At 30.0% G+C, this 12791-nt stretch overlaps 2 long non-coding RNA genes across 10 annotated transcripts; both read left to right on the top strand.

Annotated features, from left to right (window-relative positions):
- LOC107639642 lies at positions 1472 to 4687 on the top strand. Its single transcript, XR_001620253.2, has 4 exons — positions 1472 to 1991; positions 2207 to 2260; positions 3978 to 4077; positions 4493 to 4687. It is a non-coding gene; the product is annotated as an uncharacterized LOC107639642 (long non-coding RNA).
- LOC107639640 lies at positions 6140 to 9702 on the top strand. 9 transcript variants are annotated; one of them, XR_002361578.1, is made up of 9 exons: positions 6140 to 6707; positions 6970 to 7100; positions 7194 to 7351; positions 7499 to 7624; positions 7779 to 7928; positions 8156 to 8620; positions 9007 to 9207; positions 9301 to 9363; positions 9523 to 9702. It is a non-coding gene; the product is annotated as an uncharacterized LOC107639640 (long non-coding RNA). The 9 variants fall into 9 exon arrangements; XR_002361576.1 differs by having other exon boundaries at positions 6145 to 6707; positions 9007 to 9045; positions 9143 to 9207; positions 9301 to 9662; XR_002361575.1 differs by having other exon boundaries at positions 6142 to 6707; positions 9301 to 9662.

Here is a 12791-nt window from a genome sequence, read left to right on the forward strand (position 1 = left end):
TTAGAGAAGAAGAGAGAAAGACGAACGAGGGGTAGGATGCGAGACTGAGAGAATGAGATGCGAAAACGCCATTGTCGCAACTGCAAGCTCCCCTCCTTGCCGGAAACGTCATCGGAACTCTCTGCCACCATCACTAAAGCTCTTCCCATTGTCATATTAGTGTCTTGTTCAATGTGACGTCATGCTTTCACGTTTAGATGTTTTTGTCAAATTTTAAAATCTTTCAAAGGTTATTTTGTCAATAACAAAAGTTAGATACCATCACTACAGGAAAATGAAACATTTGTAACAAAAACTTTGTAACAAATTTAAAATTGTTACAAAAAATTAGTTTTTTTTAACAAAAATTAGTGATTGTTACATAATAATAATGTTTTGTAACAACAATACAATTTGTTACAAAACGTTTTGATATTTTGTAACGACTTGATTTTTTTGTTACAAATTATATTGGCTCTTGTAATGAACCGGTGTTTTGTTGTAAAATTTTATAATATTATGTAACAAAAATAAAGTTGTTTGTAAAGTTCAAAATATTTTGTAACTAAATATCCATTTGTTTCAAAAACTTCAATTATTTTGTAACAAAAAATTAATTTGTCTCAAAATTTAATATTATTTATAACAAGTTACTTGTTTGTCACAAAATACAAGAAATTTTGTAACTAAAAAAAATTATTTTTAAAATCTTTATAAAATTAATATATAATTTTTACTAATAATTAAGTCTTAAATATTGACTAAAAATTAATTTTTTAAACTAAAAAAATTTATTTGTTAAACATAAATAAAAATAGTTAAAATTTAAAAATAAAAATAAATATAAAAATAAAAACTCTAATTCTAACCCTCACTTTCACTCTTTATTCTGCTGTTTGCCACCTTCGTCCACTCTCATTGTCTCCACGGCTCTACCTCTCACACTCAAGGTTATTGTCTTCTTGCAAAAGGTAGAACCGTCATCACTGCCTCACTAGGTCACCCTCCTTCTCTTATTTAAAATAAATTTATAACAAATATTATTTTTTGTTTCATTACCGCTCTAAAATTTAACATATTTTTACACTTAAACAAATTTTTAAAAAACTCTCTTAAGAACAAAATATAGAGCTTTGGTTTTTTTTCTCTCTCTATTAGTCCTAAACGTACCATAACCCAACACTCATCATTAAGCCTGTAAGACCCCCGATTGTTAAAAAATAAATAATAAATTATTTGTAATTTATTATAGTAATTCATAGTTATATTTTCAAAAAATTATTTACCAAAAAATAATTAAATCAAAGTTATGAGATTTTGAGTTTAAAATTAATTAGAACTCATAATTTTTATAAATATTTGGATATTCTTTTATTTAGAATTTAAAACTTTAGTAATTTGATTATTCCTAGTTTTATTAAAAATACTTACTCTATACCCTAATTTTATTAAAATTTCCAAATAGAAACCTAATTTACACATACTTCCAAATCCTAACCCTAACCATCACCTTTTTCCCCAGCCGCCCCCCCCAACACACACACTCATCCCTTCACCATACACACACACATGAAAAAAAAGGAAAGAAAAGAGAGAGGGGGGGGAGGTGGAGGGGGGAAGAAGGAGAAGGTACGAGAGGGAAAAAAGGGGAGACGACACCAGTGGATGTCACTGCCACTATCGCCGCCGTCGTGTCGCCGCCGGGAGAGTCATAACGCGAGGAGAGAGAGAGAGAGGCGAACTTACGAGGGAGAGAGGAAGTAGGGTTGCCGCCACTGAAAAGGAGCCTGGCTGCCCTCATCACTGCCAGCTCCGTCGCCGTCGTCACTATTGGAGCTGCACGAAACCGTCATCGCCGTCGTCACCATCGATGCTTGCCCTCGTCGTTTGTGGGTGTCACCTCTTCTGCTTCTATTGTCACGCCGTTGTCTGCCCCTCTGGATGTCGCTCCTTTTAAATCGCGCCTTATCATTAATTCTCTGCCTCCTCGTTGTGGCCCAACCTCTAATTAGGTAACTCAAGTGTCTCTTATTTTGTGATTTTAATTGATTTGATTTTTGTTTTGATTTGAATATTGATTTGGTATAATCGATTTGATTTCTATTTTGATTTGAATATTGATTTGGCCCAACTTCTGATCTTTGATGGTTAATAAGGTTGGTTTCCCATAATTTGTATTCATATGATAAAATGATTGTTCATAAAATTGTCATTTTTCACTGTTTAGGCCATGGCAAATCAGATTGAGCAGATGGGGCTGACTATAGAAAATCATCAGAAGGTTGATTTTCTTAAAAATCCAATAGTTATATCTGCAGTTGATATTGTTCACCTGTGTGTTCTTATTTTTCTTGATATTTTTTTTCATGTTTGGACCAGCAATATGATGATTTGAATAGTAGATACATTGAGCAAGTTTGACAATACTCTGATTTGAGCAAGTTTTGTTTTTTGATATTCTTGTTGCCTATGAACATATTGTTCTATAATCTGTTTGCTAATCTATTTTTTAGTTCTTCCAATCTCAACATGCCTAAATTTATGAATTGCTTTATTCTGCACAAATAAGCACAACTAACATTAACATCATGAATTCCCTATACTTGGATGCAAGTTCAGAAAAATAGATAACCAATTTTTAGCTGGTTAAAAATTAGATGGGCTGGTTTTGAACCAATTTAGAGCTTATTCAATACTAAAGAACTAGTCCATAATCAATATTAAAACTGGTTTCTGTAAAACTAATAGTCATCTTAACTAAAATACCATAACAAAATTACAGCAGTGTTAGAAACTATACATGATTTCATGACCCACTTGCTATAGCTTGAGTTCAGAATTCAAAACTCTGTGTATTGTCTCAAACTTACAAAGCAAGTACCTACAAATTTCAAAGTAAATAAAAAAAAGAAACTAAAATTAATTATAAACCTTTCTTAGCTGTTTGCTATTGCTAGATACATGTTCTCATGATGTTAATAATTATCCCAACTGCATAACAATGAAAAATTACCTATACAAATACGATTTCATAGCAGCATTTCATGTTGTTGTGAATTATGATAAAACTCATTGCTATTATCTCTCATTTCACCAGTGTCTTAGTGTACGCATTCCTCATGCATGTTATGTTGGTGCATGTGTGTAATATTAATGTGCACGTGGATGCATGCAAAAAAAAGTTTTGAAGTGGAGAGTTATTGTACCAAAATCCAATAATAATATGGAGTAGATGTTTATATAAAATAAAGTTTTAAAGATATTGAAAACATATATGGTGATTTTATCAGCGTTGATATATACATGTATATATAGTATTGAAAAGTTTAATTGAAAACACTATGGAACTAAAAGGAAAGTAAAAGTGTTTTATCGGTGTTGATATATACATGTATATATAGTATTAAAGCACTATGATTAGAATAAAATTGAGCATTTTAGGCACTGCTGCTCTGCAACTACCTTTATCCATCATCCACCCTTAATGCTATACTAATATTTTTCTTATATATAGTAGTGTGTTCCTTCTAGAATACTCATTTGTGTTTGTTTGAATATATATATACATTTGATAATTGAGAAGTATGGGAACGTACTATTATGCATTGGTTGATTAAAAATTCTATTGCATGAATTGCTACATGGTGAGGTACATGTTTGCAGAACTTATATTAGTATTGTACTATTATATTGACAAATGAGGCTCGAGTGAAGGAATATGACCTCAAGCAAATGTGGAAGAGTTCAAATGAGACAATTAATAATATTTTGAATGGTAACTCAACTTATTTTTTTGTTGATTATTGTTTATGAAATATGAACTACTGATCAGTTCATAAGTTTTTGGTCAGGAAATTAGTGGCTACTAAATGATAGCTGAGTCTAACAATATATTTTGTTCTTACCGGTTGCTTTTGGAAAAACTTTTAGGAATTGTCTTCAGAGAACTCATTGGAAGACACGCATTTTGTAAATTGTAATGATCTAAATATTTTCAGGCTGGACAAAGCAAATATACATTGGAAGACATGCATTGCGTGATCAATATAGGGCCACTGCCAGTTATTAAAGGAGTTGGGATATTAAAGCTGGTGTTCGGTATTACTTCTTACTTTGTTTTAGACAACTTTGCCATTGATTTGGCCATCGATTTTAACAGTATTTCTTGTAGTGATGTAAAATTGCTTATGATTTTAATACATATTCATAGATGATTGATATATTATTAGTCTATTTTAATTGTGTACGGATCTATTTATTACATTTTAGTTGTGTCATGGTTGAGAAATGATAAATATCCTATTACTTGGTTTGATAAATTTGGTTGTGTATTGGATGAGGAATAAGTGATGAATTGGTTGTTTTTTATGGAACCGTAGACGGTGGATATATCCAAGTTTTAGGAGAAGTTTTGTCAAATTTTTTCTAAAAATTTTGAATAAAAGAATGAAAAAAATTGTAATTAGTGTTATATCTTGTTTCTAATTTTTGTTTTGATTTTTCTCATTTACAGGAGTGTTAAAATGGTGACAACATGCTACCTAAATGACTCAAGAATATTTTGATTCATAGAGATACTAGTCTGTGTTAGACTTTTAACTTTTGGTTGAATTTGTGAAAGAAATATAACTTGTGGAACTAATCAATGGAGATACTAATGTTATTTTGTTTTAAAATAATCTTAGTTAAATGAAGCATTTTTGAATTATCTATGTTATTACATACTATTTAAATGTTGACTTGCTCAGTAAATTAGTTAATATATCAGTTTATTAAAAAAATAATTTGGTAAATTATGTATGTAATTTGTATTAAAAAAATATTACAAAATAAATGTTGTGCTTTTGCAACTAAAGAAAAAAATGTTACAAAATCAAGTTGTATTTTGTAAGAAAATTTTATGATAGGAAAAATATATTGTTACAGAAAATATTTTAAAGGTCTAAAATTGTTATCACTTTTATAACAAATTTTGGTTTTTGTATTGAAAAAATTATTACAAAATATTACTTTATATTGTAACAGTTTTATTTTTTGTTACAAAAATTTTTTGTAACGGGACATACTGCAACAGTCCCTTTTTTGTTATAAATTCTTTTTGTTTCGAAATTCAGATTTTTTGTAACAATTTTTATTGTTACAAATATTACTTTTTCTTGTATTGCATTTTGTCAGCGCTAGAATCTTTTAGGTGCTAATTTAGTATTTACCTCTTAAAAAAAATAATAACGGTTTAAAACTGCTATAATCTACTACATAAGATTAAAAAAATTTGAAAGTTAAAAACACTTTGAAAATAATTCATTGTTCAACACAAAATATGCAGCTTACAACTTCATCATATTATGTTGCAATTGCTTTATAAATCTAAAATTACCAACAATAGTTTACACATGATATAAGTCTACAATATAAATAACAAGTTTATATACCTGCATTCACACACTTAAAATAACTCTAATGTATACATAACATCAAAATCCAACACACATAAAAGGTAGCTCCCTAAATACATGTTAGTTTGTTAGTGCATTTGCTACATTTACTATATTTACTAATGTCATTATATCAGCTTAATGTTCCTTTCAATTGGATCAACAATTTGATAATTGCCTTCAAAATCTTCTTGCTATCACTGTTATAATCAGGTCCATCTATGTTTGGTTAAGGTAAATTAACTCCAATAATCAAATATTCAAATTCAACATATAATCCGATGACAAACACTTGTGCTAGTATGATAGTAGATCGAAAACATCGCTTGCATACTTATTTCATCAATCACATACCTCGTTTGAAATTGAATGAAATCACCAAATACTAACACAGGCTATTTATACTGAATATTTGTCACTCTCTTTAATATTTTGTATTCTATGCTTTGACTAAGTATACTCATTAAGTTCCTCAAACAATATTGCGAAAGGAACAATAACACATAGATCCTTACAAAAAAAAACTCGCTCCCTTAAATGTTTAAAATAAAATCTGACCATTGTAATATATTCTCAAACTAATATCGTCCTCCATTTTATATTCTTATTCAACTCACTCAAGCAAATTTTACTATAAGATTTCTACTTGTTTATGGAAATTTTGTGTGGAAGTTTTAAAAAACCTCCATAACATATTTTATTTATGGCAAAATATGACCCCATTAATTAATGCTAGTTTAAATTTCTAAGTCCAATTGCCCAAACAAATAGCCAGTCCCTAACCTACTCTGATTAAACCTAAGAAAATTTAACTCCAAACAAAAATTTGTCCAAAAAATTAGAAGAGGAAAAAGAGTGAGAATGAAATCCTAGATCTACTCGCCGCCACCGTATTCATCTCTTCGCCATTGTCACCATCAAGCTTGCCGTAGCGTCTAAGGTCAGAGGGAGAGTAACCTCATCGCTGTTGCCATTCCTGTCCTCGTCGTTGTTGCCATCAAGCTTCTATATCACTCCGTTGTCTCCTTCTATTTCAGAAATCAATGAAAAGCTTATGATGATAAACCAGTAAGGGGAATACATGATTTTGAATACATCACCGAGGAATTTAGTTACTATTTCTTCTCTGTGTATTTAAGTAATGAAATATCTAACCGAAGAAGCTGATTTGTGCAAGAAAAGGTAGCAATACATCACGAACCACTGTCATCATAGTTGTTGTTGCTGTTGCTGCTATTGCTGCTATTTTGGTGCTTAGTTCTGTGTATGTCTATTCAAGAAAGAATTTTCAAAGTAAGTGTTGAGTGTTGACTACTTTGCTTAATTTTGTGATGCATATGCTCCTAAAATTTGAAGTGGCAACATTGTGGCAACCAAATTGTTTCCATAAAATCTTAGAATGATTCCACGCATTAATTACTCAATCATTATTTGTTGTAAGGGAAGAAAAGAAAAAACAGGGGAATTCAATAGCCTTTCTATTCTAGTTCTACCTTAAGAGATGTAAGTGTACTAAACTATTAACTCACTAGTTATCCTTGTTTCAATTGTGAAGCTGATGATTCGGATGAAGAAATCATAGCTGATGAATCATTACAGTTCTCCTTTGATACTATATGAGTTGCTACAGAGGATTTCTCATATTCTAAAAAACTAGGAGAAAGTGGATTTGGATCTGTTTATAAGGTAAAATACTGCTATTTCACTCCAATAGAGATCATTTCTTTTTATTTTATTTTATTTTTTATTTGGTCAAAACATAGTCTGATATATTCTCAGGGTAAGCTCTCCAATGGACAAATGATTGCTGTGAAGAGGTTATCAAAGGACTCAAGCCAAGGAGATATGAAATTCGGGAATGAAGTGTAGTTATTAGCTGAGTTTCAACACCAAAATTTAGTGAAGCTTCTTGGTTTTTGCTTGAAAGGAAGTGAAAGGTTACTTATCTATGAATTTTTTCCCAATAAAAGCCTTGATTACTTCCTATTTGGTATATATCTGTTAGTAACATGTTACTTTTTTCCCTATGATTTTTGTCTTGTGCTTGTTCCTATATCCTAATATTTGAATTTTATTGTATGCAGGCGGGTGCAAAAGTAAATATTAGTGCTGGTGGAGCAACTCCTTTACATATTACAACTGATAATGGCAGACTGAAAATTATAAATTGCTTATTGAAAGTTGGAGCTGATCCTAATGTGTTCGATGAGGTGAGAGACAAATATTGTATTATCTTTTTCGCTTATCACCATCTTCTTTTAGGAGCTTAGCAATCATTTAGTTTGTGTCTCCATGATCTATCCAAACTTTCAGTATCATTTTGTTAATATTTGGAGTAAAATTTGAATCTGTTTGCATTTCAAGATGGTGTTAAGCCAATACAAGTTGCGGCTGCAAGGGGCAATCGTGGAGTTGTTGAGATTTGTTCCCCTTGACATCCAAGATTGATGCCATTCCTAATTGGACTATTGATGGATAATTGAGTATATGCAATCCAAAATTAAGAAGCAACAGGTACTAAAAGTCTTGAGTTTAATTTGCTTAAATTGTTTTCAGGAGGCTCAATAAAAACAATTTTCATGGTGAACTGTCAGAATCATTGGCTAATATGACACAGCTTACTTTTCTGTAATATTTATTGAACTTTTTTTTTATTTCTTTTTGTGTATTAATAATTCTGTTTTTAAAGTTTTGTCTTATTCTAATTATGATTATCTTGTTTTTGTGATTATCAATTTCAGTGACTTGTCCTACAATAATATCAGTGGCCCTATACTAAGAATTTTAGCTAAATCCTTCAAGTAATAAATCTCTTTTCCTTGATTATATGGTGCATTTGTTTCTAATAGGCTTCAAGAAACCAAAAAATTCAGTACTAACACAAGAGAATGTTTTTATTTTTCCTATTAATACTTTTTTAGCATTGTTGGAAATCCTCTTGTTTGTGCAACTGGAAAAGAATCAAACTATCTCAAGTATTTCATCTTTTTTCGAATTAATTGTGAAATTGTGTCATTGTTTTCATGCTGACATCAATAATTTGCTTCTTCCTTAGATGTGTTACCATCAAGCAAACCAAAATATTATAAAATGGCAATTGCTTTTGGCTTGAGTCTTGGATGTCTTTGCCTCATAGTTACTCGGTTTTAACCTTGTTTTTTGGTGGAGGCACAAGCACAATCAACAAGCATTCTTTGATGTTAAAGGTACTTTCCAATTAGCATCATAGTTAGCATTTTCTTCTTCTTTTTCTTTAATTGAGTACTATAATAGATCCTTCAATTCATATACAATTTAATATTGCATGTTTTTTATGTTTCAAACCGGCATCACAAAGAAGTATACCTTGGAAACTTGAAGGATTACCGCATGATGTTACAAAAAAATTCTTGGAGTCAATGATACTCTATTTTTAGGACCATATTAACATCATTACATTTTTGCTACTTTGTAATCTAATATGTTTTGGCTTCTTGAACTATTTTATTTGTTAAGGTTCTTATGTTTCTCTTTCTGTACATATAACACATCTATAGTTAGAAAATTCTAGTTTATAGACAAGGAATTCTGATACGGTTTTAAGTTGTAGCAGAAAATGATCACTTCAAGCTGTAGCAATCCTACACAAAATGTAGGTCTACCTAATTCTAATTGTCTCTCTTCTGGATGTTATTTATTTGCTTTCTACCATCTTACTACTCCTAAAATTTCCATTTTGAGTTTCTTAGGCAAAGGAAAACCCGTTCTTGTATGATATTGTGGCAAATGGTCGCAATAGAATTGATGTTGATAAGTACATACTTTTCTGCCTTTCTTCCTCGTCTTGTATGACTGTTATTGATATGTGTGCTTTTTATAATAGTACTATAAAATTCATGATTTTCAGGTTTGACTACATTGTTCGTTATTGTCGTGCTTGTGGCCTAGGTTGCAACTTTCAGCCTGAAAGGTATTTATTAGGATGAATGCTTTGAGTTTGACATCCAGAAATGTTATTCTACTCTTGATTCCTGAACTATGCAGAAGCATCTATACTTTATCCATGTTTCTCCTTTCAAAAGGGATGATAATTGAAAACAATTTTATTGTATTTTGCATATTGATGAAGACAATGCAAGTCATTGATGATGAAATGTTATCGTGTCAAAGATTGTTAGTACATTCTGAAATATTTGAGACTTTATGTAATTAGATGATATTGAATATTGAAGTTGTTGTTTTATTTTATTTTTTAAAGAAAAACAGTAATAGTTATGTAGAACAATACCATATGCAATTATGTTTGGAATTATTGACAGAGAATTTTTTTATATATAGAGTTATGTCTTATATTGAGGAATTGTGTTATAAAAGATTTAGTTTTTAAATTTTGATATTAAAAAATAAATTTTTAATTTGAGAGTATGTAAATGAGATGAGATTAAGAATGTTTTTAAATTAAAAAGAAATAAATAATTATAGGATTTGTGGAGGTTTGAAAATCTCACAAAATAGTTCATTTTTATTAAATTAAAAAATCAATTTGTGGGGGTTTTCAACTGCTACAAAAGTGATTTAAAACCCCCCACAAAAGTTTAATATAAAACCTCTACTAAACATACATAAAATTCTCCGTATTAAACTGCCACAAAAATAATTTAAAACTGTCACAAAAGTATAATATAAAATCTCCACTAAACACGTACAAAACTTTTAAAAAATTCCAAAACTCTTACAATTATTTAATAAGTTATAAACCTTCACAAATAAATTTTTTTTTATCATAAATAAACAAAAATCTTGTAATATTTACGTCATCTCTCACGGAAAGAAGAAAAAGCTCATAGAAAAACTTGCAAACGAGGAAGAAAAAACTCAACAAAGAATATTAAGGAAGAAGACCCTCTTTGCCCCCTTTTTGACTTTGCTTTATATTTTTTAATCAAAGAATTACAAAACACCTCCACTGAAAATGGCAAAACGGTCCTCCCGTACTGAAAATTCGTCCCGGACTGTTTTTTCTTTTTTAATTATAAGAAAATTCTTCTCACTATAATAATACGCCAAGTCTATTTTGTGTTTACAAAAAATAAAGAGAAAATTAATTACAAATTAAAAATTACCACAATTTGTTGAAATGGTTTTGTGTTTTCGAAAAATAAAAAATAATTGCAATTCGTATGTAATATATTGCATATTTTTAATTCGTCTCATATCTATATAAAATATCAAATTAGTCCATATATTTGAATTTCAAACCTCTTCCTCCCTCCTCCCCTTCCTATATAACAAATTTAGCCCAATTATATAGAAGCCATGTAACTGAATTTATTCAATTCAAGGTTATCAAGACAAGTTAGATTTTCTTCATTTGGTATATAGGAGTGTACATGCAAATCTTAATTGCTCACCTAATTCACACAAGTAGAGGGTATACATGTAATTTCAAGTATATATAAATGCTCTAGTTTCTAGAGAAGAGTAAGTGGTCCTAAATAGTAATGTGAAATATGACATGCTGTTGTTTGGTTTAAAAACTCCATAGGCCCCCACACCCAACAACTAAGTCTCTTTTTGTAATTTCCTTAATTGTTGCTATATCACTATGCTACCCACACCACCACCTTTAAAAACACACTCCATTTTGCCCCTTTTGTCATTAAACGCACCTAAAAAAAAAAAAACTAGAGTTCCCCAAAAATCCACCACTACTTCTTCTATCTTGAAATTCAAACCTTTCTATCTACCTAGCTCCTATATTTTTGTTTGTTTGAACAAGTTCCTATAACTTCTATAGCTAGTGACATGTAGTATATTACTATATTCACATGAGAAGGTGCATGTTGAGCATGATGGAGAAGCAGGGCACGTGCAATACTAACTCACCATACAATTCACATTATGATTACTATGTTTGATTTCATATTGAAGAGTTTCAAGTATACATTATGACTGGAACACTAGCGTTCTTAGTATACTTAGAAAGTTTTCCAATTTAATATATGTGGCTTCTTTTGCTTCATAAAATTGCTTACATTTGCCTGGTACACTGTGTAATGTTCTCTATACTATTTTCTCGCTAATGGAGGAGTTAGTTCTTCATGTGCCCCTCTTCCCCATCATGATGACAGCACCTGAAATATTATAGCATTTGGAAATGGCAAATCTGCTGAAAGCTAAGGATCTCATGGAGAAAATTTTGATTGGCTTCTATGTTTCCACACATTGAAGGTCAGTAGTATAATATTATTTTTTTCCATCTAACTTTTTTAATTATCATTATCATTATTATTTATTATTATTATTCAAGATATATAACATTATCATATCTTGTACATGATGAGATTTTGGGGGAACAATAATATTTCAAATCATATCATGAAGTCAAAAACAAATCTTGAAAATCTTTAAGGATATTTAGCGATGAGTGGCTTTGGAAGAATGTCGGTGTGTGTTTGGAAAATATTATGGTGATAAACATAATTGGACTGAACAACTTGATTGTGTCATAATCAGAAAACACTGACATGCATGTTAAAGAGAGCAATAATAATTAATCATCCATTATAAACAAAATTTTTTATTTTATTTTTGATGAAGAATTGTCTAATAATAACTAAGTAGTACTCAGTCTTATTCCAACTCGTAGGTTTCCATTCTCTCTTTTGCCCCCATTCACTCACTCAAAGCAAAAAAATTGGTCTCAATTATTATTAATTTAGTGGATATATATTGCTTTAATTTGATGTTGAAACGAAATTTGAGCCAATTGTTGCATAAATGTGATTATCACTATATGAATGAAAGAACCATATTAGTTGAGACATATCATATCAAGTTCATGCTATCATCAATTGACAGAAAAAAACGAAAAAAAGTTATTTTTTTAGGATCAGTTTTTATTATTTATTTATTTATTTTAATACTAATTCTCAATAAAAAGGAATAATATGTCATTCTCAGTGAGGCACTATCTAATCAATGACCTTCCTTGCCTCACATTCAATTGCATATGGGTTTTTTATTATTGAAAATGACCAAAGTGGTATTATGAGTCATTTGTAGCTGGTTTATTTATCCTTCTATAAAAATTAAAAAAAAAAACCTTGTAATTAACTTATTTATGTTGTTAGTTGGCTGACATAGTAAAATATTTACTTTGTAAGTTAAATTTATGTGTTCACTGAATAATAACCTCTGATTATTGTTTACTGATGAGAAATGGATCATGGTGTCAAGGTGATATCAATTAAACCATTCAAAACGACCAAGATTGAGAAGGATTTTTGTCGTTTTATTTTATGTATATATATATATATGGAGAAAGATGAAAATGAAAAAAATGGAGGTGTTCCATTCCCCACTAGGAGTCATTGATGATTTCTATTTCCATTATAC

The sequence above is a fragment of the Arachis ipaensis genome, chromosome B04 (assembly GCF_000816755.2).
Source record: "Arachis ipaensis cultivar K30076 chromosome B04, Araip1.1, whole genome shotgun sequence".
NCBI classification, from domain to species: Eukaryota; Viridiplantae; Streptophyta; class Magnoliopsida; order Fabales; family Fabaceae; genus Arachis; species Arachis ipaensis.